Here is a 21,075-nt window from a genome sequence, read left to right as displayed (position 1 = left end):
GGGCCTGCTTGAAGCGGTACGGTTCGATACGGATCGATTCGCAACGGAACGGTACGGTCGCGTTGCGTTTCCATTACAATGGTGGACCACCACAATGTGGGTGGAGTCGCTGTTGGCGCGCGGGTTATAGTGTCGTGACATCATTTGTAGTTTGCCTCTTTGTGGATCTCGACGATGGTCTTGGGGCCCTGGTCACCCCTCCGGGGCACCCAGTTATTCTACCGTAGTTGGAAAGAGAGGAGCGCTTTCAAAATGCATTCAACACGGCAGCCACCTTGTCAGGATGGGCAATTAAGAAAAGCAAACCTGCAAAAGGAAAGCAGTCCAACCACCTCTGCATGACTAGCAATGAAACCTCCACACTCAAATACTGAAGCTGGTCAACGGCTGTTCTATAAACTATACTTGTACAGTAAGCATTCGAGTATAAATTAATGAAAGCAAGGAAACATTTGTAGAGACACTGAAGAAGTCCAACGGATGGGTGTGTAACACTTACCTGTCTGAGGTCCAGGACATCTTGCAGTTTGCAGCGGATCCTCAATGAGGTCTTCCTCGCGTTTATTATTTTGCTTATGTAGCTGCAATAGTGGTCCATTTTGGGCTGATTAGTCAAAAACAAGACTCTCGTTAGCATGCTTGTGGCTACCGCCTGGTAAAAACTACCGCCAAGAGTTAACAGCCAGGTAGGAGGAACATAAGCGCATGATACCTTGGCCTTCTCGATGTCCTTGCCAATGGTGGAGAGTAGGATGCAGAGACACTCTAGTCTTTCCTCGCTGTGGCTCTTCTGGAGCAGCTTGACTATACAGTCATGCAATATAAGCTCCGACAGCATCTCCACCTTAAACAGCTCCCCGATAAACTTGATGTTACCGAGGGAACGGTGGCGGGCCTCGTCCTTCATGGCATCCAGCTCCTCGATCAGGCGCTGACGCTCCTCATCCTGGCGGGAAATATCGGGGGTTGGCGTTAACACGAGACGAGGCCCGGATATACGGCACATTTAACACAACTAAAACGACTGGACTTCACTCTAACAATACACATCCAATGATGTGCACTTGGAGGGAAGGTGCACTATCAAGATGGTGAGACTGTCGCACCTCTGATGCGGCTTCCAGCTCCTTCTGCTTGCGCTCGTTGCTGTCCTTGTCCTTCGCAAACTCCTTCTGGCAGCAATTGAGCAGCAGCCTTCCAAAATTCACTGTGCCTCCTGACTTATCAGAGGTGGGCACTTTCAGCTGGGTACCATGAAGAGCAAGCAACAAGCACAAGTGAATAAGAGGTTTTTTCATGACTAGCAACATTAACACAGATGAATGTAGCCAGGGTGCAAATTTTGCTTTCTGACCTGTGTGCAAATTTAGGATAAGCTTGAAATATCACTGCTCAACACATACTACTTTAACTGCCATCACAGATAAGACAAAGTTGCCTTTTGTTAATTTATGTACATTGGCATCAGTCAGACAGTCAGTCAGTCAGTCAGACGTACAGACAGACAGACAGACAGACAGACAGACGGACAGACAGACGGACAGATAGATAGATAAATAGATAGATAGATAGATAGATAGATAGATAGATAGATAGATAGATAGATAGATAGATAGATAGATCTCTTCAGACACTCTGCTAAATTATGCCCTTTCATTATTCTGTGTCCTTGGCCAGTAATTGCACAGCATGGACAGAGGACACAGATCAAAGCAGTTCATTCCTCCCTTTCTGACCAATCAGAAGTCTTGGGAGGGCAGTTGCTGTTTCTGAACACTTGGTGATCTCATGACAGTCAAAGGAGAAAGACACGTACAAACCGGTGAGCAGCACGGCCTGATCTTGCGTCAGAATGGTACATCTGGAGAACAAGGAGACCTTGGCCCGATGACGAAGAGGAAGGGTGATGGTTACCTCACCCCATCACCTCACCTCATGTGGGTCACCAATGAGACCTAACATGCTTAATTCATGTCACTGAAGTATGATGTAATAGTAACCTAATAGTAAAACTGAAGTATGATGAGTAATCGTCAACTGTTGGGAAAGATTCAGTCTGCTGAAAAATACGCCCAATATGAGGTGGACTGAAAAGTATCAGCCATAGGCTTAGTGTACAATTTTTTAAATGACAAATACAAAGAATATTTTTAAAATTTTGTATTTATTTTTTAGGCTACCATTTTTATTTAGTAAGTAAAGACATTGAAAAGAAGAACACAAACACTTTGACTTGGTGAGAAAGAGCCACACATGATTTATCACAGCACAGAATGTCATGGAAATGTATAATTGTGTTTTGCACATTTTAAATGTAAAAGAGTTCAAATAGCCTTTATGGGCAGTGTTTTTTTTCTGCAGTGTTTGTTAAGGGCCAGTAAAGCATTTTCATATAAATATCAACTATATGCCCACGCTGAGGTGTCCTCTTTTTCACCATCTCTGATCCGGTCACCCTAAGTGAACACTTCAGGAACCAGGAGAACAGATTCACAACACACAAGTATCAGGAAAGACTTCTAAAGTTTAATGATAATATGTGTAGTTGAATACAGAACAAAATAGATGGGTCTTAAGACAATTTGGTAAGAATAATAAACCATATGTGTGATTGGTGTTCTCCTTATCAGGAGAGGAGGTACAGTAGACTGAATGTAGGGGAATGGAAAAGTCCAGGGAGAGAGATTCTAAGTGAGGTGCAGACACACAGATAAGGGAATGAACAACATGTCAGTGTGTTCTGATTAAGGATTTGCTGGGTGTACGTATGTCTGAAAAACATCTGGCACAGGAACATCTGTCCAGCGCAGTGGAGTTGGGGTGAAGCAGGGGGACCATAACAGCTGGAACAGGTTGAGACTCAGTAGCAGCATGATGTCAGGAGTAGGTTTACCTCATCAAGAGGAGAGACAAGATCATTAGACATGCCTTAGTACAGAGAAGTATAAATTAATGGACTATAGTGTGCAAGGCTCCAGCAAATCTAGCTATGGCAGCACAGCTAAAAGGGTGGAGCTAGAAAATAGCACAGGCATGAGACAAGCAATTAGACAATAGCATTCACCCAATTTTAAATGATAGTTTTCTGTCTTTTTGTCAGACGACTATAGGCTATCTTGCTCTGAAAATGACAATATTTTCTTTATTTAAAATTAGGGGTGGCCATAGATTATTTTTTTAAATCTAGATTAATCTCACTGAAATCTTGAAACTAATCTTAATTAATCTAGATTAAAATGGCTCATTCGGAATATGCGTGCTACCCAAGTAATGATTAAAAGTCCGTTTTTGAGATAAGGGTTCTTTATACAGAGGATCTCCTGTTTTCAAAATGCATCAATGACTGCTTGAGAAAGCTGTTCTACTTTGATACTTGAAGAAAAAAACATGCTCAATAAAATGTAGGCTACTCGTGTTCAATGGTTTATTCAGTTAAACATGAAAATAGTACGGTATGCCTACATACTTTAAGAGGGCATATTCAGTCAAACATGAATTTGTAAGGTTAACTTAAATTTAATTTGAACTTAACAGGCAGCCAATGTAGGGAGGCCAACACTGGAGAAATATGCTCCCTTTTCTTAGTTCCAGTCAGGAGCCTAGCTGCTGCATTTTGAACAAGCTGAAGGCGTGACAGAGCTGATTGGTTGATACCCAAATACAGAGAATTACAGTAATCAAGCCATGATGTAATAAAAGCATGAACAACTGTTTCCATATCTTTAAAAGTTAAAATAGATTTGAGCTTAGAGATTTTCCTTAGCTGATAAAAACTGGTACTATCTGTTTATCAAATGTAAGTGTGGAATCAAAGAGAACGCTGAGATTCCTTACGTAGCTCTGAGTATTTATTAATAAAGGCTCCAGATGTTTAGCATTTGGTGTAACACTGTCTGGATAAAAAAATAATAATAATAGCCTCTGTTTGGCCATCATTCCATTTTTAAAAATTATTGGACAGCCAAATTCTTATGTCCTGCAGGCAATGTCGATGGGCCGCGTCTTGCAGAGTATCTGCACATTGTTGACCTACAAATTTAATGACTTAAGACCTCCAAGAATAAAAATTAAGACCATTACCATGGCAAAAACATGAATTCTCAAGCTGGGCCCCTCCAAAGCTTTCAGGTAGTCCATGTTAATGTGAGACCTGCTTTGCCTTGCAAATTATTAGCACAATGTCTGATAAACACAGCCTCAAATCATCAAATCATTTGTGCACGATTGCAGTATTTACTTTTGAATGATCATTTTTGAGAACCTTGCCTCAAATATGGCAATATTTCTACAAATATGTCGAAGCAAAAGGTAGGAGAATCTTTAAGGCGACATCACCAAGTTGAGGGTATTCCTGCATCAGCCCTTGGTTTTTTAAGTAAATAAATTGATTTTAAGATGGATAACAAATAGCAAGACATGGCACACATGCACTTGGCAAGAGAACTAGAGTGAATGGCGCTACTGTGTGTATGTGAATGTTTTTATAGAAGAACAATCATGGGTTCAAAATACTACTGTTTTAACCCTTCGGTTTTGTTGACCTCACGTTTTTTACTTTAGTGTTCCCGGTCTTCAGAGACCGGTCTGTTTTAACCCTCCTGTCGTGTTCGGGTCAAATCTGACCGATTTACAACTTAAACCACTCATAAATATTGTGTTTTACATCTGATTGCTGCAAGGCCTTATGCCATCCTCCACACTATGCACTGGAACATATAAAAGTGATGATCATCTTTTTCATTGAATTTTGAGTGTTTTAAACCAACGTTTTACATCTGTGTTGTTGCCGGTCAAGCGTGACCGTCACAGGAAGTGAATGGGTATTCAGAATATATTCATCTATGAGACAGAAAACATCCCCATACACACTCACACACAAACACCTACACACACCTACACACACACACACTCACACACACACACACACAGACACACACACACAGACACACACCTACACACACACCTACACACACAGACACACACACACACACACACCCACAGACACACACCTACACACACACACACACACACACACACACACACACACTCGCTCTCTCACACACACACACGCACACCTATACACACACCTAAACACACACACACACACCTACACACACACACCTAAACACACACCTAAACACACACAGACACACACACACACACCTACACACACACACCTATACACACACAGACACTCACTCGCTCACTCACTCACTCACTCGCTCACACACACACCTACACACACACAGACACACACATATACAGACACACCTACACACACAGACACAGACACACACACACATGTTATGCCTATGTTTGCAAGGCTCCTCTGATCTGAGTGTGACATGCCACTCATGTGCATGAATTCACACACACACACACACACACACACACACACACACACACACACACACACACACACACACACACACACACAAACACAAACACACACCTACACACACAGACACACATACACACACACCTACAGACACAGACACACACACATGTTATGCCTATGTTTGCAAGGCACACTCTGATCTGAGTGTGATGAATTCACACACACACACACACACACACGCACACACACACTCACTCACTCACTCACTCACTCACTCACTCACACACCTACACACACCTACACACACACCTAAACACACACCTAAACACACACACACATCTAAACACACACAGACACACACACACTCACTCACTCACACACACACCTACACACACAGACACACAGACACACCTACACACACACACCTACAGACACAGACACAGACACACACACATGTTATGCCTATGTTTGCAAGGCACACTCTGATCTGAGTGTGACATGCCACTCATGTGCATGAATTCACATGCGCGCGTGCACACACACACACACACACACACACACACACACACACACACACACACACACACACACACTCTCACTCACTCACACACCTACACACACACCTAAACACACACACACACACACACACACACACACACAGACACACACACACACCTAAACACACACAGACACGCACACACACACACACTCACTCACACACACACACCTACACACACACCTACACACACAGACACACACACACAGACACACCTACACACACACCTACAGACACACACACGTTATGCCTATGTTTGCAAGGTGGTGAAAATTTTTTTTGTGTGTTAAAAAAATAATCTATGGCCACCCCTAATTTTAAATAAAGAAAATATTGTCATTTTCAGAGCAAGATAGCCTATAGTCGTCTGACAAAAAGACAGAAAACTATCATTTAAAATTGGGTGAATGCTATTGTCTAATTGCTTGTCTCATGCCTGTGCTATTTTCTAGCTCCACCCTTTTAGCTGTGCTGCCATAGCTAGATTTGCTGGAGCCTTGCACACTATAGTCCATTAATTTATACTTCTCTGTACTAAGGCATGTCTAATGATCTTGTCTCTCCTCTTGATGAGGTAAACCTACTCCTGACATCATGCTGCTACTGAGTCTCAACCTGTTCCAGCTGTTATGGTCCCCCTGCTTCACCCCAACTCCACTGCGCTGGACAGATGTTCCTGTGCCAGATGTTTTTCAGACATACGTACACCCAGCAAATCCTTAATCAGAACACACTGACATGTTGTTCATTCCCTTATCTGTGTGTCTGCACCTCACTTAGAATCTCTCTCCCTGGACTTTTCCATTCCCCTACATCCAGTCTACTGTACCTCCTCTCCTGATAAGGAGAACACCAATCACACATATGGTTTATTATTCTTACCAAATTGTCTTAAGACCCATCTATTTTGTTCTGTATTCAACTACACATATTATCATTAAACTTTAGAAGTCTTTCCTGATACTTGTGTGTTGTGAATCTGTTCTCCTGGTTCCTGAAGTGTTCACTTAGGGTGACCGGATCAGAGATGGTGAAAAAGAGGACACCTCAGCGTGGGCATATAGTTGATATTTATATGAAAATGCTTTACTGGCCCTTAACAAACACTGCAGAAAAAAAACACTGCCCATAAAGGCTATTTGAACTCTTTTACATTTAAAATGTGCAAAACACAATTATACATTTCCATGACATTCTGTGCTGTGATAAATCATGTGTGGCTCTTTCTCACCAAGTCAAAGTGTTTGTGTTCTTCTTTTCAATGTCTTTACTTACTAAATAAAAATGGTAGCCTAAAAAATAAATACAAAATTTTAAAAATATTCTTTGTATTTGTCATTTAAAAAATTGTACACTAAGCCTATGGCTGATACTTTTCAGTCCACCTCATATTGGGCGTATTTTTCAGCAGACTGAATCTTTCCCAACAGTTGACGATTACTCATCATACTTCAGTTTTACTATTAGGTTACTATTACATCATACTTCAGTGACATGAATTAAGCATGTTAGGTCTCATTGGTGACCCACATGAGGTGAGGTGATGGGGTGAGGTAACCATCACCCTTCCTCTTCGTCATCGGGCCAAGGTCTCCTTGTTCTCCAGATGTACCATTCTGACGCAAGATCAGGCCGTGCTGCTCACCGGTTTGTACGTGTCTTTCTCCTTTGACTGTCATGAGATCACCAAGTGTTCAGAAACAGCAACTGCCCTCCCAAGACTTCTGATTGGTCAGAAAGGGAGGAATGAACTGCTTTGATCTGTGTCCTCTGTCCATGCTGTGCAATTACTGGCCAAGGACACAGAATAATGAAAGGGCATAATTTAGCAGAGTGTCTGAAGAGATCTATCTATCTATCTATCTATCTATCTATCTATCTATTTATCTATCTATCTGTCCGTCTGTCTGTCCGTCTGTCTGTCTGTCTGTCTGTCTGTCTGTCTGTACGTCTGACTGACTGACTGACTGTCTGACTGATGCCAATGTACATAAATTAACAAAAGGCAACTTTGTCTTATCTGTGATGGCAGTTAAAGTAGTATGTGTTGAGCAGTGATATTTCAAGCTTATCCTAAATTTGCACACAGGTCAGAAAGCAAAATTTGCACCCTGGCTACATTCATCTGTGTTAATGTTGCTAGTCATGAAAAAACCTCTTATTCACTTGTGCTTGTTGCTTGCTCTTCATGGTACCCAGCTGAAAGTGCCCACCTCTGATAAGTCAGGAGGCACAGTGAATTTTGGAAGGCTGCTGCTCAATTGCTGCCAGAAGGAGTTTGCGAAGGACAAGGACAGCAACGAGCGCAAGCAGAAGGAGCTGGAAGCCGCATCAGAGGTGCGACAGTCTCACCATCTTGATAGTGCACCTTCCCTCCAAGTGCACATCATTGGATGTGTATTGTTAGAGTGAAGTCCAGTCGTTTTAGTTGTGTTAAATGTGCCGTATATCCGGGCCTCGTCTCGTGTTAACGCCAACCCCCGATATTTCCCGCCAGGATGAGGAGCGTCAGCGCCTGATCGAGGAGCTGGATGCCATGAAGGACGAGGCCCGCCACCGTTCCCTCGGTAACATTGTAACGTATTGAACAGGCAGAGAGGGATCCAAATGCGGAAGAACACCGCTTTTATTGAAATGAAACGTTGGTACAAGCACAGGCAGGTGTATCACGAGCACTAGTAACAACTGCGTTGTCTTGGCGTGGTCAGGACGGTCCAGGGTCATACCGGGGGAGCAGAAGTCAGGAGGTACAGAGGGACTAGGCAGGAGACAAGGTCGGGGACGTAAGCGAGGGTCGGAACACAGGAAAGCAGACAGGTAATAGAAAGGCTTGGTATGCGGCATGAGTCGGCAATACTTCGCGACTAGGAAGTGGAATGTGGGCGTTTAAGTAGAGATACAGGGGGGCGTGGTGATGAGTGTCAGGTGAGGCTGGTTAGGTGGAGATCAGGTGGCATTCCTTACAGTACCCCCCCTCAAAGGAGCGGCACCCGACGCTCTACGACGAGCCGGGGGTCTACCGCGGCGTCTGGGAGCGGGAAAGTTGGGGTGTGTTGCGTGGAAATCCGCGATCATGGTAGGGCAGAGGACATCCCTCGCCGGAATCCAGGCCCGCTCCTCGGGACCATATCCTTCCCAGTCCACGAGGTACTGGAGTCCGTTCCTTCGGCGCCGAGACTCCAGAAGCTCCCGGACAATGTATGCCGGTCGACCGTCGATTTCCAGGGGATCCGGAGGGCTAGTGGACACAGGGGGAGTGGTGAACGGACTGTAGTGAACTGGCTTAAGGAGAGAGACATGGAAGACAGGATTGACACGATAATGAGCAGGCATAAGGAGCTTATACGAGACAGCGTTGACTCTGCTGAGTATTTTGAATGGCCCAATGTACCGTGGGCTAAGCTTTTTACTACGCTGTTTCAAATGCAGGTTTTGTGTCGATAGCCATACCCTCTGTCCCGGATGATAGATTAGGGCTGGAAGACGACGGCGATCCGCGTTGAGCCGGCGTGTGTGCAGGGCGCGGCGTAAATGGACATGTGCCATCTCCCAGGTGCGGGCACTGCGCTTGAGCCACTCATCCAGGGCCGGGACGTCAGCGGGTGTCTTGTCCCACGGGAAGAATGCAGGTTGATAACCATAGACACATTGGAAGGGTGTGAGTTTGGTTGCGGAGTGTATGATGGAGTTACGGGCATATTCTGCCCACGGGAGGTATTTGTGCCAGTCATGTTGGGAGGCACAATACTGACGGAGAAACCTCCCTAATTCTTGGTTGTATCGTTCGACCTCTCCGTTAGATTGGGGGTGGTAACCCGAAGTCAGACTAACAGTTATGCCTAGAAGCTTGCAGAACTGCCTCCAGACCCGAGACGTGAATTGTGCTCCTCGGTCTGAGACGATATCTTCAGGTAAGCCGTATATGCGAAATACATAATTAAACAGATCCAGCGCGGATTCCATAGCTGTAGGTAGTTTGGGGCGAGGAATCAAGCGGCACATTTTAGAGAATCGGTCTACGATAACCATAACAACTGTGTTACCTCCAGAAGTGGGTAGATCTGTGACAAAATCCACAGCGAGGTGAGTCCAGGGCCGGAGAGGAACAGGTAGAGGAAGGAGTTTTCCTGCTGGGAGAGTACGGGGAGTGCGGGATTGGGCGCAGACCGAGCACGCTAACACGTAATCCCTGATGTCATCTTCCCAGGACGGCCACCAATAACGTTGTGAGATGAGGTGTCGTGTACGTGTAATACCTGGGTGACCCGTGCCTGCCGTGTCGTGAGCGAGTTGGAGGACACGCCCTCTAAGGGGTACGGGGACGTACTGTTTACCCTCGGGGCATTCCACGGGACCTGGATCGGTACGCAGGGCTTCATCCAACTCCTCCTGAATCTCCCACCTGATGACAGCAAGGAAACAGGAATCCTGCAGAATATACTCGGGTTCCTTAACAACAGTGTCCTTTTCATACAGTCGGGAAAGGGCATCCGCTTTGACGTTCTTTGATCCGGGTCGGTAAGTTACAGTGAAGCGAAACCGAGAGAAGAATAACGCCCATCTGGCTTGCCGCGGGTTCAGTCGCTTGGCAGATTTCAGATATTCTAAATTCTTGTGGTCTGTATAGACTAGGAAGGGGTGTGTCGCTCCCTCCAACCAATGACGCCACTGTTCGAGGGCGAGTTTGATGGCTAGGAGCTCTCGGTCACCGACGTCGTAATTCATCTCGGCGGCTGACAGTTTCTTTGAGTAATAGGCACAGGGATATAACTTCGGCGGGTTTCCCTGACGCTGCGAGAGAACAGCGCCCACTCCCACCTCCGAGGCGTCGACCTCCACGATGAACTGGAGCAGGGGGTCAGGGAGATGCAGTACAGGAGCCGACGTGAAAGCCCGTTTAAGGAGCGAAAACGCTCGGTCTTCCTCGTCAGTCCAGATAAACTCCCGTGACTTTCCCCCTTTAAGGAGATTGGTAAGAGGAGCTGCCAACTCACCAAAGCCGCGGATGAAACGGCGACAGAAGTTGGCGAAACCCAGGAATCGCAGCAGTTCCTTAGTAGAATGGGGGGTTGGCCAGTCCGTGACTGCCTTGACTTTATCTGTATCCATGGAGACCTGACCAGGAGAGAGCGTACATCCGAGGAAAGTCACTGTGGAACGATGAAACTCACATTTCTCAGCCTTTACATACAGGTGGTGTTCCCGCAGGCGTTGCAACACCGCTGAGACGTGTCGGACATGTTCAGAGACAGACGGGGAATAAATTAGGATATCGTCAATATAGACAAACACGAAATCATCAATCATATCACGGAAGATGTCATCCATAAATGCCTGGAACACGGAGGGACTATTCGTCAGTCCATATGGCATTACGAGGTACTCATAGTGCCCCCTGGCGGTGATAAAGGCGGTTTTCCACTCATCGCCCTCTCGGATTCGAATCAAGTTGTACGCACTCCGTAGATCCAACTTCGTAAAGAGGTTCGCTCCCATCAGGCGTTCTTGTGAGGCGGTGATAAAGGGAAGAGGGTAAGCGTACTTTGATGTGACTGCGTTAAGGGCACGGTAATCAATACAAGGACGTAATCCCCCTCCTTTCTTTTCGATGAAGAAGAAGCCAGCTGCGACAGGAGAAGTGGATGGTCGGATAAATCCCTTCTGTAGGGCTTCGGTGACGTAGGACTCCATCGCCTGATCCTCGGGACGTGAGAGAGGGTAAGGTTTCGTCCTACGAGGTAAGGGGGCTCCTGGGAGGAGGTCGATTGCGCAATCACATGGCCGATGGGGAGGCAGACGACAGGCACTGTCCTTGTCGAACACGTCAGCGAATCCACGATACTGTATGGGGATGACCTCAGACAGGGGTGTATCAGGACTTTCTACTGAGGAGGACCGGAGTGGTAAGTGTATACAATCTTCGAGACAACGGGTTTTCCACCGTACTAGCTCTCGTCTCTTCCAGGAGATTTCCGGGTCGTGGGCCGATAGCCAGGGAAAGCCTAGTATGAGAGGATCCCGGGGCGTGGAAATTAAGAAAAACTCCCGCATCTCGCTGTGGAACAGGCCCACTCGTAGCTCTACGGGGCAGGTACGAAGTGAAATTACACCCTCACCCAAAGGCTGTCCGTTTAGCGAGTTGATTTTAAGGGGGGGATCCATAGGTACGGTGGGAAGGTGGAGATGATAGGCTAGGTCCCGGTCTATGAAATCGCCAGCCGCTCCTGAATCCACTAAAGCCGACAGATTCGTGTCTATGCCCCCCCAAGATACTAGTACTGGTAGGTTAACCTGGTTTTTTCTCTGGGTAACCAGTAAGGGTTGGTAAGTGAGTGGGGACCTGCCTAGCCGCATGGACTCATCAGATTCATGGGGGTTCTGTTCACATACGCGGGGAGAAGGTGTACAGGACATGGGCATGGGAGTGTCATCTATTTCGGAGCGGTAGGGCCCCAACAATTTGTCTACTCGTATCGCTGCCTGAACGAACTCAGCTAAAGAGAATGCTTCTCCCCGACAGGCGAGTTCGACCTGCACGTCGGTCCTCAGTCCCCGACGAAACACGGTCCTCAAGGCTGAGTCGCTCCAACCGCTCCCTGCTGCCAGTGTGCGGAACTCCCTAGCATAATCTGCTGTGCTCCGTTGTCCTTGCTGGATGTCGTAGAGTCGGTCTCCGATGTCGCGACCGTCAGCAGGGTGATCGAAGACTGCTCGGAGCAGCGCTGTGAACTGGTTCTCTGACTGGAGGGCTGGGTCTTTGGTGTCCCACAAAGCGGTGCCCCAAGCACCTGCTGTACCAGTGAGAAACGAGAGAATGAAGTGGACTCTTGGCAACTCTGCTTGGAATCGAGCGTGGTGGTACGTGAAGTATATTGAACACTGCATGAGGAAGTTACGGCATCGGTCGGGAGACCCGTCGTAACGTTCGGGTACGGCTACGGGGACGCTCACGGGTGTGGAGGTTGTCGTTGTGACGAGACGAACGGCTTCCTGGAGTGCTGCCACTTGGAGTCCTTGATCTCGAACTATCCCCACGAGTTGTTGGACCGTCTCGGTGAGTGTCCTTAGTGTATCTTCTGCTGGATCCATGGTTAGGCGAAGTATTTCTGTAACGTATTGAACAGGCAGAGAGGGATCCAAATGCGGAAGAACACCGCTTTTATTGAAATGAAACGTTGGTACAAGCACAGGCAGGTGTATCACGAGCACTAGTAACAACTGCGTTGTCTTGGCGTGGTCAGGACGGTCCAGGGTCATACCGGGGGAGCAGAAGTCAGGAGGTACAGAGGGACTAGGCAGGAGACAAGGTCGGGGACGTAAGCGAGGGTCGGAACACAGGAAAGCAGACAGGTAATAGAAAGGCTTGGTATGCGGCATGAGTCGGCAATACTTCGCGACTAGGAAGTGGAATGTGGGCGTTTAAGTAGAGATACAGGGGGGCGTGGTGATGAGTGTCAGGTGAGGCTGGTTAGGTGGAGATCAGGTGGCATTCCTTACAAACATCAAGTTTATCGGGGAGCTGTTTAAGGTGGAGATGCTGTCGGAGCTTATATTGCATGACTGTATAGTCAAGCTGCTCCAGAAGAGCCACAGCGAGGAAAGACTAGAGTGTCTCTGCATCCTACTCTCCACCATTGGCAAGGACATCGAGAAGGCCAAGGTATCATGCGCTTATGTTCCTCCTACCTGGCTGTTAACTCTTGGCGGTAGTTTTTACCAGGCGGTAGCCACAAGCATGCTAACGAGAGTCTTGTTTTTGACTAATCAGCCCAAAATGGACCACTATTGCAGCTACATAAGCAAAATAATAAACGCGAGGAAGACCTCATTGAGGATCCGCTGCAAACTGCAAGATGTCCTGGACCTCAGACAAGTAAGTGTTACACACCCATCCGTTGGACTTCTTCAGTGTCTCTACAAATGTTTCCTTGCTTTCATTAATTTATACTCGAATGCTTACTGTACAAGTATAGTTTATAGAACAGCCGTTGACCAGCTTCAGTATTTGAGTGTGGAGGTTTCATTGCTAGTCATGCAGAGGTGGTTGGACTGCTTTCCTTTTGCAGGTTTGCTTTTCTTAATTGCCCATCCTGACAAGGTGGCTGCCGTGTTGAATGCATTTTGAAAGCGCTCCTCTCTTTCCAACTACGGTAGAATAACTGGGTGCCCCGGAGGGGTGACCAGGGCCCCAAGACCATCGTCGAGATCCACAAAGAGGCAAACTACAAATGATGTCACGACACTATAACCCGCGCGCCAACAGCGACTCCACCCACATTGTGGTGGTCCACCATTGTAATGGAAACGCAACGCGACCGTACCGTTCCGTTGCGAATCGATCCGTATCGAACCGTACCGCTTCAAGCAGGCCCTAGTGGAAATGCGCCATCTGTGACCCCTGACACCCTTTTCACACCTCTCTCCCCTCGCTTCACCCCCCCCCCCCCCCTTTCACACCTTTTCCCTCCTCCTGTGCGTTCTGAGTGTGTGTACCAAGAACTGGCTCAGCATTTCTCCTCAAGGTGCTGCGCTTGATGCACACGTATGAATCATGTTTCCCCTCCACACAGGCTTATCAAGAACAATGCATTTGCTTCCATATATGGTAGAATATATCACCTTTGTTAGACTAGCCTTCTTGAGCCCACCCTGTTGCTTGCATGCACAGGGCTGGTCTGTGTATGTATGAATGAGGGGAGCGCCCTCTCATTTTTGAACATTTGGGTACAGCTGGCCTGTGTGAATAAACCTCTCTTCTTTAAGAGTAGTTTGTTCCTCATTTGTTCCGAGAGCTCTCAGCCACACACTTCTCTGCAGCGTGTTACTATCTATTAAGGATTTATAGTGGTGTTCCTCCATGACCCTCCGCTCATTTGCTGAACACAAGAAAAGGGCTTTCTACTGAGAAACAAAACTTTTACAACCTGTATCTTGTTTAGTTCCTCATTGTACTTATATCCCTGTTTGTAACTCTTCTTACCCCATGGTTCTAGCCCTGAAATAACTTGTTACTATTCCTAGTGTGTACTCGTTTTTGTTACTATTCCCGGTCTGTATTTGTTGTTGTTACTATTCCTGGTCTGTATTTGTTGTTGTTACTAATCCCAGTCTGTATTCCTGGTGTATTGTATCCCTGATTGTGCTTCATTACTTGTGCCCCACTCTAGTCTTGTTAAGGCAGTTACTCGGTTTTCCCTGTGTGTTAGTATTTTGATTCCGTTCAGTCCCTGCACCTGTTCAGTCCCTCTGTTTCTTCATGCCCTGACCACCTTGTGTGTCTAAACCCAGTTTGGGTTTCTCCCACAGTTGCTAATAAACCCAACTTCTCTCAGTAATTGTGTCTGCCTCCTACGCTCGTCTACCCACAGTCTGTGTGTGTATGTTTGTGTGTGTCAGTAACTCACTCTAGTTTCTCCAGTTTACAGTGTAGATCCTTCAGTAAAGCAGAGAGCTGCTTCACTCCTGAGTTGAATAGTTTATTGTGGGTCAGATTCAGCTCTCTCAAGTGTGATGAAGGGTTTGACTTCAGAGCTGAAGACAGAGCAGCGCAGCCATCCTCTGAAATATTGCAGTCAGACGGCCTGCAGACAGAAGGAGATAAAACACACCTACAGCTGCACATAACAAATGCATCTCACACATAAGGTCTTTCACATTTCAGAATACACACTCTCAGAAATGAAGCTGCACCAGTCTAATCACCCCAAACACATATGCTGTGTGTGTGTGTGTTTATTAGAGAGGGATGCTGCGATGTGTGTGTGCATGTGTGTGTATAAATAGAGAGTGAGAAAGAAGGGAGTGTGTGTAAGTGATTAATGTGTATGTGTTCTGATAAATACACTGATAATATGGGTGTTTCAGAGATAGAAAAAGGGTAATAGCAATTATTTGTGTGTATGTGAAAGAGACACACACTATTTTAAAGTGTGTATTTATAAGCACATATATAAAGCATATGTATACATATACTTTTGCATATTTGCCAAATCCGTTACTTTAGTTATCCTTTACTTTAGTTATCTCTCATGCTCTTAACATTTTTATGGTGCTTTGACACTTGTATTCATTTCATACTAATAAAGATACTTTGAACTACTAAGACTGAGAGAAAATTGAGTGAAACATTGTGTCTTTGTGTGTGTGAGTGAGTGAGAGAGAGAGAGAGAGAGAGAGAGAGAAAGACAGAGAGAGATTGTGTGTATGCATGTATGAAAAAACAGTAAGTCAGTAACTCACAGCCTTCCTGTGTTGCAGCTAGATAACCTGCAGAGAGGAGAACAACTCCCCCCATGCACTACAACACACACATACACACCACATACTAAATGTCACTTCTACATAAACACAACCAAACACTAACACCCACATACACACACTCAGAAGTTAAGCTGTACAACTCTACATTTTTTAGTGGCGCTGAGGCTGATTGTTTTGGGGAACAGTAAGAAATCTTCAGTTGGAAACTTCTTCAGATTTCTTGTCAGAATTCAGTGGACCCCTCACTTTGACCAGTCCTATATGTCTAGCAATGGTTTTACTTAGAGACATTAATCCATGCTGACACTGATTGTACTGTCATGATACGGGGGCCCCCTGCCTGCTGCCTCCGTCCACAGCGGCAGTAGTTTATGTTGTTCTGTTGCTGTTGCATTGTGTTTGTGCCTCAGGTGGGTGGGGACCATTATAATCCCCAGCACCTGAGGGCCATATGTTCATCTATATATAGCTTGTCTTTGTACCAGTACTGCTGGTTATTGTTTCCTTAATTCGGATCATGTCACGGGTTTTTTTGTGCACCTTATTCATTAAATTCCTCCTTTTCCTCAAGAGTTTTGTTTATTCTTAGTCATTAGAAACACTGCACATGTCATGTTCACTTCCTGTTCATAAATCTCACAATGTTAATGTTAATCAAGGAGCACCCCAGGGATCAGTTCTTGGCCATTTCCATGTAATTATCTATATGTTACACCTTGGTCAAATTAGTCATGAATATGGTCTTCACATCCACTGTTATGCTGATGACCACTACCCTAGCACCCCTTGCTATGCTCTCCTATATTCGAGATCTTAAAATGTAGATGAGCATTAATTACCTGACTATCCTTACAAAACTGTGGTTCTAGTCACTGGTCCTAAGTTCATAATTTCCAGACTTCATGGTGCCACGATCTTCTTCTACCCCTGCTATATTGCTAGACTTGGGCTCATAGCCAGCCACCACCACACTGACGCTCTGGTTCATGCTTAATCATGTCCAATCTTGATTATATTAAGTTATTATATCTTGATAACTCTCTTTCTCCTGAAACTCAAAACTTTGTTTGGCAAACCAAAACAAACTGGTCTGCTCACTTTAGTATGTCTGCTACGTTACACTGGTTATCTATCTCACAATGCATTCAGTTTAAACTTATTTTCACACACACACACACACACACACACACACACACACACATCTTGGTGAAGCGTACTTACTGGCCATGGCCTCCACTAGACACAGCCAAATGAAAACATGAGCATAGTATTAAAAATGCGTCCACAACACTGTTGTCATTAACGTACCCTTTACCGCCTTGTGTTACAATCTGAAGATGAGGTGTTGGTCAGCCTTTTCTCATAATATCCACTTTTTCGTTGAATGGCCGTCTTGAAAATGGTTGTTATCCTGCGATTCCATGCTTTCCGCTTGTAAAACCTCACGCTAGTGCTGGCTAGCAGCTGCTAACTAGCTAGCACACGAGCTAAAAGCTCACGAGACACCAACCACGACGCACGAGGACCAGCGAGCAGTGTTGCCAACTCCTCAGTAAGGAAAGTAGCTATTGGTTGTCCTTAAAGTCGCTAGAAGTCGCTAAATGACGTCACCACTTAATTTGCATAATACATGTTTTTGAAGTTGTAAAGGAATAACGTTGGGAGAGAAAATGAGTAAAAAAACACCCTAAATATGTTAGAACTACAAATGAACAACATCTGTTGCCTTTGAAATAGGCAGTCACTTCTCAAAAGAACATGGCTTTAATGTTTTGTATAAATAATTTTTACGTAAATTACAACGATTTTTTGCTGTGTTGTTAAATGTTAGTATAAGAGTAGCAGTTAGCAGGATTGAATGAGGTGAAGAATGGCTGAGACTGGGTGAGTTAAATGCAGTGATTTCTTTTCGTGTCTCACTGAAGACTAAAGCATTTATATTTACATCCCGCTCTGTAAATACGGGGCGGGGCGTCAGCGGCAGCTTTGGGCATGCGCAGTTCATTTGCAGTGTGGACGTGGAGACTGCACTGAGTGTTGTGGGGCGGGGCTCACGGCAGCACCCGCCCCAGAGGACAGCAACTGAAGAGCGTGTGTGTTCAGAGTCTCCAAAAGTCGCTAGATTTGTCGCTAGTCGCTTTTTACTACAAAAAGTCTCTAGAGGGTCTGAAAAATTGCTAAATATAGCGACAAAGTCGCTAAGTTGACAACACTGCCAGTGAGAATACCCTGAGTCCATTGGACAAGCCCCCACCATTCTAATTCGAAATATGATTGGTTGATAAAACAGCCCCCTTGTTTTATATCCGTTACCATAGCACCCCTTGTTTTATTAGCATGATGTCACAAAGCGGCAACTGTATATAAACTCGTGCTGAGAGTCATTTGCGGTATACAGACAGAGGAGAGCAGTACGCGGTCTTGGACATAGTTACAAGATTTATTTACCACAGCATATAGACTTCAGCTACGCAGATTGCTGCAGAGGTATGTATGTCTTTTGGACTTTTAGCGCTAAGGATTTCTGACGTTCCTTTGACTTTAATTATAGGGCTTGAAAAGCCCTATATTGTTATTCCTTTTCTCCAAATTTCTGCAATGAATGCGGCCCGAACCGCTTAACGTACAGACTCCGTTCGAACTGCGTTTCGAAGGTCTCGGCTCTGTGTGGTGTGCTATCCGTTTTTGGAGTCGATTAGAGTTATAGATTTTAATAGAATTGAGTTTAAAATGAAAAATGGCCCTATTAAAATGAATGGTGGAATGTTCAGAATTTCAAATCATCACTGCCAGTTAGAGTGTGAGCTGGCATAAAAAATGATCAAAACGTTCTTGGATAAACTGCTGTAAAATCCTTACACCTTGACCTAGACGCTCCATTTAAATTTTAAATGGGAGAGAAACTTGTCCTTTCTGGCACGCCGAGATATCTAATCATTTGATGAATTAGTTTTAGAGTTATGAGCATTTGTTTGGCACTAGACACAGAAAACTGCCCCATTGGCCCCCATATAAATATATCAGAATCAGAATCAGCTTTGTTGAGATTTTTGTGTGTTTTTAACTTGTCATAAATCAGTCATTTTTGGGTCAAACCACACCAATATATATCAAAATCATCAGCAAGGGGTCCTCTCTCACACAATCTCTTCGGTGAAGCGATAGGTTAAATGGGTCCCGAACTACGACCGTTTGATCGGAGGGTGCAAATCACATAAAACAAGGCTTCTCCACTCAGAGTGGCAGAGACAGAGTGTCAGTTATTTTTGAATGTCTCTCCCCCTCCCCTACACACGCACGCGCACACACATGCATCTCTCATACCCACTACACACAGTCACACACATATACGCCACACAGACACACACACATACATACATGCAGATGGGGCAGATGGAGCAGAGGGGCAGATGGGCCAGATGGAGCAGACGGGCAGCTAGAGCAGAGGGGCAGATGGAACAGAGGGGCAGATGGGGCAGATGGAGAAGAGGGGCAGATGGAGCAGAGGGGCAGATGGAGCAGAGGGGCAGATGAGGTAGATGGGCAAATGGGGCAGATAGAGCAGAGGGGCAGATGAGGGAGAGGGGCAAATGGGGCAGACAGAGCAGAGGGGCAGATGGGGCAGATAGAGCAGAGGGGCAGATGAGGGAGAGGGGCAAATGGGGCAGATGGAGCAGAGGGGCTGATGGGGCAGATGGAGTAGAGGGGGCCGATGGAGCAGAGGGTCAAATGGGGCAAATGGAACAGAGGGGCAGATGAGGGAGAGGGGCAAATGGGGCAGATAGAGCAGAGGGGCAGATGGAGCAGAGGGGGTGATGGAGCAGAGGGGCAGATGGAGCAGAGGGGGCACACCTTTTCAAGCCCTATAGTATTTCCTTCAGGAAATGCAAGTCTAGTTTACCTCAAAGATTGAACTCTAAGCCGGTATGCTTGATTTACAATGAAAGCCTGTCAGTGTTAAAAGAATATAACAATTGGAGGCACCATGTTGAGAAACACCAAGCTTTTGGGACAGCATTGCCTGAAGGGACAGAGGAGAGGGCAACTAAGGTGCAGAGCCTGCTAGCTTCTTATAACAGGAGCTGTTCCACATTACTAAAGACATTTACAGCACAAGAGAGGCCACAGCCGCCTCACTGCGAGTGTCATGAAATTTAGCAAAGAAAAAATGACCCTTCACTGATTCTGAAACTGTCAGAGACTGCATGTTTGTAATATTAGACGAGGTAATCCATGACGATAAAATCAAAGCCAGTGTGACATCTGCAGTCAAAAGCGTGCACACAGCACAGTTGTGTGTATGTGCGCTTCTGTGATGCGGGACACCAATGTTTTCACGAGGAGCTGTCTACAGGGTTTTGAGACTGCTCGGGCGCAAAAGATGGCTCATTATTTTAACTCAACAAATTCTCTGTAGTGTAACATGGAGAGTATATTTCTTCAATTTTGTGGTTTAGTGCCATATGTTCATATTAATGTGCTGTCATTCATATTTTAGCGTGGTCACTGTTAATTGATTTAAGTGCAAAACCTCTGACTTTAAAACATTTCAGTAATAAACCAGAACTCGCAGATGATGAACTCTCAACAGCAGCTGCAGTTCCCCATCTCCGAGGACGCTGCCTACTTCCTTCCAGCTGGACAGGTAATGCTAATGATAGTGTTCAACGTGAATTTAAAAACACCTTGTTACCTTTCCAAGCTGAAATGATTAGTGTGTGTGTGTCGTAGTACTACCCTCAGTACGTGTCCTTGGCCCAGCAGTTCCCTGTGGTCTATCCTGACTGGAGCTCTGCATACGGTGAGGAGAGGCTCTTAACTCAACATAGATTTTGTTAAATGTTAAATGGCCAGTGTAAATGAAGGAGAAAAAAAATGGGGTGGAGCCTAAGGTGTTATCTGATTGTGCCTTGTTTTCTCC

The 21,075-nt window shown here is 45.6% G+C and overlaps 1 long non-coding RNA gene across 1 annotated transcript; it reads left to right on the top strand.

Moving 5' to 3' along the window:
- The first annotated feature begins 18,260 nt into the window (after positions 1-18,260).
- Positions 18,261-20,960, top strand: LOC143513753 (uncharacterized). The gene is made up of 3 exons (XR_013130640.1): positions 18,261-18,641; positions 20,708-20,799; positions 20,886-20,960. It is a non-coding gene; the product is annotated as an uncharacterized LOC143513753 (long non-coding RNA).
- The last annotated feature ends 115 nt before the right edge of the window (positions 20,961-21,075 follow it).

This window comes from Brachyhypopomus gauderio, chromosome 5 (assembly GCF_052324685.1).
Source record: "Brachyhypopomus gauderio isolate BG-103 chromosome 5, BGAUD_0.2, whole genome shotgun sequence".
Lineage (NCBI taxonomy): Eukaryota > Metazoa > Chordata > Actinopteri > Gymnotiformes > Hypopomidae > Brachyhypopomus > Brachyhypopomus gauderio.
This window is presented reverse-complemented; position numbering and strand designations above follow the sequence as displayed.